General features: G+C 36.9%; 1 pseudogene; it reads left to right on the top strand.

Moving 5' to 3' along the window:
* The first annotated feature begins 485 nt into the window (after positions 1–485).
* LOC114501381 lies at positions 486–1252 on the top strand (annotated as a pseudogene).
* The last annotated feature ends 4688 nt before the right edge of the window (positions 1253–5940 follow it).

The following is a 5940-nucleotide window of genomic DNA, read 5'->3' as shown; positions in this document are numbered from 1 at the left end:
TCAATTATTCTTTGATAAAGCTAAAACAAGTAATATTTCCATCTAAAGCAATGAGAGAACACAGAAGACTAGCAATTACATCTATATTTTGATAAAGTCATACGCTCCAAAAATGACTGTGTACAGTGCTTCAGAGTCAAGGAAAAATTATCTTGACTCACTGCAGCCAGACTGCAGCCCTCCTACTCTCACTACTGCTCTGCTATCCATGTGCCACACCTCTGTCCTCTCAGATGACCATGGAAGAAGAGATCACTGCACTTGTTATCAATAAAGGCTCTGACACATGCAAAGATGGCTTTTCTGGGGAACCCTGAGCCAGGTTCCCTTCCATCATTGGGTGTCCCCAACATCAGGGAATCATGGTGGACATGACATCAGGGGGACAGAAGGACAGCTACATGGATGACTAAGCCCAGAATAAGTGCAGCATACTGACCCTGAAGTGTCCCATCAAGCATGGCATCATCATCAAATGCAACAATATGGAGAAGATCTGGCACCACACCTTCTACAAAAAGCTGCATGTGGCCCCCAAGGAGCATCCCATGCTGCTGACAGAGGCCCCCCTGAACCCCCAAACCAACCATGAGGAGATGATTCGGATCATGTCAGAGACCTTCAACACTCCCGCCATGCACATGATCATCCAGGCCATGCTGTTGCCATACATCTCTGGAGGTACCACTATTATTTTGGATTCTGGGAACAGAGTTACCCAAACTGTGCCCATCTAGGAGGGTTACACCCTCCCCCATGCCATCCTTCATCTGGACCTGGCTGGCTCAGACCTCACAGACTACCTCATGAAGATCCTCATGGAGAGTGGCTACAGCTTCACCACCACTTCCAAGACAAAATTGTGTACGACATCAAGGAGAAGCTGTGCTATGTTGTCTTGGACTTCAAACAGGAGATGGCCACCACTGTGTCTTCCTCCTCCCTGGAGAAGAGTTATGAGCTACCTGATGGTCAGGTGACTACCATGAGCAATGAGTGGTTCATGTGTCCAGAGGCTTCTTCCAACCCTCTTTCCTCAGTATGGAGTACTGAGGCATCCACGAGACCTCATCCAACTCCATCAATGAAGTGTGACCTCAACATCTCTAAGGTGCTAACACAATGCTGTCTGGTGGTACTGCCATGTACACTGGCATCACAGACAGGATGCAGAAGGAGGTTATGGGCCATGGCTCCCAACATGATGAAGATCAAGATTATTGCCCACCTGAGTGCAAGTGGTGGGCAATAATTGGTGGCTCCGTCCTGGTCTTGCAGATGTGGATCAGCATATGATGAGTCAGGCCCCTCCACTGTCCACTGACAATGCTTCTATATGGACTGTGGGCAAATGCATAGCATTTGCTGCCTGAATTGATCAAGTCTAAGTTTGCACTGGTAAGTGTATACACCTCATGCGGCCCTCATGAACCTGGAATAAGCTTTCTCAAAGAAATTGTCCTTGAAGTTTGTATCTGATCTTAGTCCTGGATTGTACACCTGGTTGCTGATTTTGACCTTGTATTAAGTTAACTGCATCCTTGGTACATGTTTAATACCCTGTATATATCTTTGATTTAAAACCTGTACCTGCAGTCAGTCATTTGGTGGCTTAAATGAGAATGTGTTTCTGGGAGAGAAATCCAGGGGCTTCATGAGAATCTCAAGACCCAGTGTTCCTGATGTGTGCAGGGTATTACCATTCAGGGTGCTACCTATTCCAAGGTTTCTCTAGAGGCTGACACGAGTCTTGAACAAGTTGTTGTTTCTGGCCTGCCGGTCAGACATGGTGGGGCAGGTCCAAGTGTTTGAACCTATTTCCTTTCTTAGCTGATGTTTCCTGCCAAAACATCTGGCTTATTATTTGTCTTGAGCTGGAAAATGGTTTGTGTTTCCACCTGTAAATTTATTCATCCTTTTAATTTATGTAAGGCTTTTGTATGCATTCGCACTTCTTTACGAGATGACAAATTTTCATTTTCTACTGTTATGTGAGAACATTAGACCCCAGCAACAGGTCATTGTGAAGAAAATAAAAGTGCTACAGTAATATATATATATATATATATATATATATATATATATATATTTATTTATTTATTTTGAAAAGCAAAGAATGGGATACATTTAGTGGCAAATAAAAGCCTTTTGGCTAGTTCATGTATTTTGAATATCTTGCATAACAGGCAGAAACAGTTAAAAATATGTACTACCCTGAATGGTGTGGCTCAGTTGGTAAGGCATCGTCCTATAAAGCAAAAGGTTGCTGGTTTGATTCCTGGTCAGGGCACATGCCTAGGTTGCAAGTTTCATCCCTGGTCTGGGCACATACAAGAGGCAACCAGTTGATGATTCTCTCTCACATTGATGTTTCTTCCCCTCTCTTTTTCCCTTCTTGCCTCTCTGTCTCTTAAGAAAGGAGTATATACTAAAATATCCCTGGGCTAGCCAATCACACACTGAATCTAAAAATGTTCATCATATATATCCTGCCAACAGAATAGCACAAAAGATTATTCTAGCATCCAAATTAGTTTCACATTTCTTCTTATTGATTTTGTTTCCATCTATAACTTTTAGTTAAGTTTTCAATAATTCATCAAATATTCTTAGTAAATTTACTCCTCTATGTAAATGCAGCTACTAAGAAAACATTTTTGTTGGCTTTGATTTTGTGTCTATTATTATTATTATTTTGTTCTCAGTAAAGTTTGGGAATTATATTGTGAGTTATATTTAGGGAGACAGGTACCCTTTTGCAAACTAATATGAAAACTAACATTTCCATGAAGAATATACTTAACTTTGAAGTACATGATATGTTAGGACATAAGAGTCTTTTTTTAAAAAAGATTTTATTTATTTATTTTCAGAGAGAGAAGGGAGGGAGAAAGAGAGAGAGAGAGAGAAATATCAATGTGTGGTTGCTGGGGGTCATGGCCTGCAACCCAGGCATGTACCCTGACTGGGAATCAAACCTGCGACACTGGTTCGCAGCCCGCTCTCAATCCACTGAGCTACGCCAGCCAGGGTGGGCATAAGAGTCTTAAACAACTAAGTAATTTAAAAATGTTCTTTATTTGTTTCTCAATGAATATTATGAAAATAAAGTTCTAAATATCATAACTTTTCTTTGGTTAGTATTTAGCATGATGTTGTTCTTCAAGGGATGTTTAATAAGATCTAATGATTGTAAATGGACACAAATCCATACAATGGAAAATTAGAATCAGATACAATAATGCTCACCCATCGCACTTTGAGACTCAGTTAACACCTGAAATGTTTTTTCTCTACAATTTCTCATGTTTGAATTGTCATAGTTAATTGTTTTCATTGATATGCTCATTAGTTTACTTAACTGCTTCTGAAGAAAAAGTAACACTGTGAGGAAGTCACCAACAGTAGCTCATAGATCATTCTAAAGAATTGATACATGTCACAAGTGCCCAAATAAATATTTTGTGAAGTAGGATTGAAAATAATTTTCTAATTTGTAATTTTCTATGGTCTGTCATTTCTTATTAGGCATTTTAATTTTAGTATTACTAAATTGCTTTCCTTCTCTTTGCTAAGGTCTGTTCTCCCTCCCTTTCTCTTATAAAATAATCACAATTATTATTTATACACTGACAAAAGTGAATTAATTTCCAAATATCAACCTGTTATTATATCTTATCACTTTGAGTTCTCATCCCTTTTTCCGTCCTGGGATCAATCTGCATATTTAAGGTATGTTCTTTTTGCATTTTGATAGAAATAAAATTTTAACCCCACCTTTCATTCTACTGTTATCATTCCTTCAAGTTACTTATTTATTCCTCTATAACTTAAATCAAGGACTTTTAAATCAATTTTCAAAATGTTTATCACCTAAATCATTTACAAAATGTGGGGGTATGGTCATAAATACACTATTATGAGTCCATTGATTTCATAGGATTTTCAGAGTTTTTAGTTGGTTGATCTTTTTTCAATATCTTAAATAATAGGCAGAGACAATTAACAAAATTATGAATTAAAATGTCCCTCTATTAGCTATCTGGTTACATACTGAATCTAACAATTCTATCATATATACCTGCCCCAATTCCCCCACAAATGATTATCCTAAAATACAAATTAACTTTATGTTTCTTCCTATCGGTACTTTTTATTTTAAAAAGTTGAAAACCACAGGTTAATACTGAATGCAACAAACATTACTGAAAATGATACTGAGAACATGAGAAATCATTGAAAATAAGAACAATGAAGAAGATAATAAACAAAAGGCAACAGAAATATTTCTCTATTTGACTTTGCTGAAAACTTTTTAATGATTTATATACCACCATATAAGGTTTTTTTTTTTTTTTGGTCCATGTATGAACTATTAATGGTTGCCACATTTTAAAAAAATACGACAATCTCATGGAGAATGTTATTTTTTCTATTAGAACTCAAGCCATTAAATCCATTATCCATTTTTGTTTCCTTGTCAATGCAATCTGTCTCTTTGTTTTGCCCCTATTAACGCCATATTGAAAAATTGAATCTGTTCCTTAAGTTAGTCTCTAATCTCTTTTATTATTTGGAAGAGAGTTTAGTGCTTGGAAACTTGCTCAGGAAAATAGAATTCCCTTCCTAAAATTTTCCACAGCACAAACATCAGTATTGCAAGTGTGTTTACCAGTGAGTCCCTGGCCTGCTTTTGAAGAATTGCTGAACAAAATGACTGAGGTCAATACAAGGCCTCTCAGAGGCTCAGCTAATTCATATGTTACCGGTGATGCTAATCCCTTCAGACTAAAAGGGACAGCCATTTCTTCTCTAAGGCCCACTGTATTTAGGGGTGGGGGAGTTGGGGAGGTTGTTTTTCTGGTCTACCTGCTTTCTGAACCTAAAGAAAAAAACTTAATAAAGTCAATGCCAGTTTCAAATACCTTAAAAACATATTCTTTTTTAGTCCAAGGTAGATTCTGTGTTCCCATGTTAAATATTTTATGTATTTCTTGACAGAATAAATCATTATACATAATTTTTATATATTGAATAACTAGAATAATTTGAGTGCTGAATGTTAAAAATCTATTGAGGATGAGGGAATTTAAAATAAAACATATTAAGTTTTTTTTTGTTCTTTCTCAGATGTATGGGAACAGAGGATAGACTAATGAGCAAATTTCAACCACCTCAACCCCCACAAATTCTGATCTGTCTCCTGAACTTCTCAATTCAGTAAGACCACTTGGCTCTGCTCTAAATTCCTTACCCTACATCACTGTCTGCAAAGTTAGACTGTCCTCCAAGAAAAGAGGTGAGGAGATTGTAGGACTCACACCATTATTCCCCCTAAGGAATCACAATCTTGCACTTTCTTCCACTCTAAAACCACTAGTTTCATTAATTTTGTCCAGTTTTCCTTTTCACTGTGGGAGAGTATATCTATTCTCACTGCCTTCCTCATGACAAAGTACAGGAATCCCTACATTCATTTATGAGTTACAGTAGATCCTTGAATAATGTTGTTCCACTGTAATGCTGATGAGATGCCAAGGAACTTAACTCCAATTTATGTCAATGAGCCTATTGGTAATATTGGTTTTGTTATAAGTCCTTTTGCCTAAAATTTCATAACCTACCAACAATATTAAATAAGTACTTGCACTACAAAATTTTTAATTTAGACTATATACTGAAAGGTGAGTCATTGAAAATCACAGACTAATTTTTATAAAAGAAATATACTCATATATACAACATCCAGATAAAATACAGTAGCCCAAAGCTGCCTGCATGTCCCTATCAAAACTATAAATAATAGTTTGTTTTCTAATAACATTTATGACTTTTGCTTGTTTTAAACTTATATGTAGTACATACTCTTTTATGCCTGCATTTTTTTCCTCAATGTTACATTTTTGTGATTCACTGTGATGTTGCATGCGGTTCATTCAC

This window comes from Phyllostomus discolor, chromosome 7 (genome assembly GCF_004126475.2).
Source record: "Phyllostomus discolor isolate MPI-MPIP mPhyDis1 chromosome 7, mPhyDis1.pri.v3, whole genome shotgun sequence".
Classification (NCBI taxonomy): domain Eukaryota; kingdom Metazoa; phylum Chordata; class Mammalia; order Chiroptera; family Phyllostomidae; genus Phyllostomus; species Phyllostomus discolor.
The sequence above is the reverse complement of the archived record's forward strand: the minus strand, read 5'-3'. Positions and strand labels throughout refer to the sequence as shown.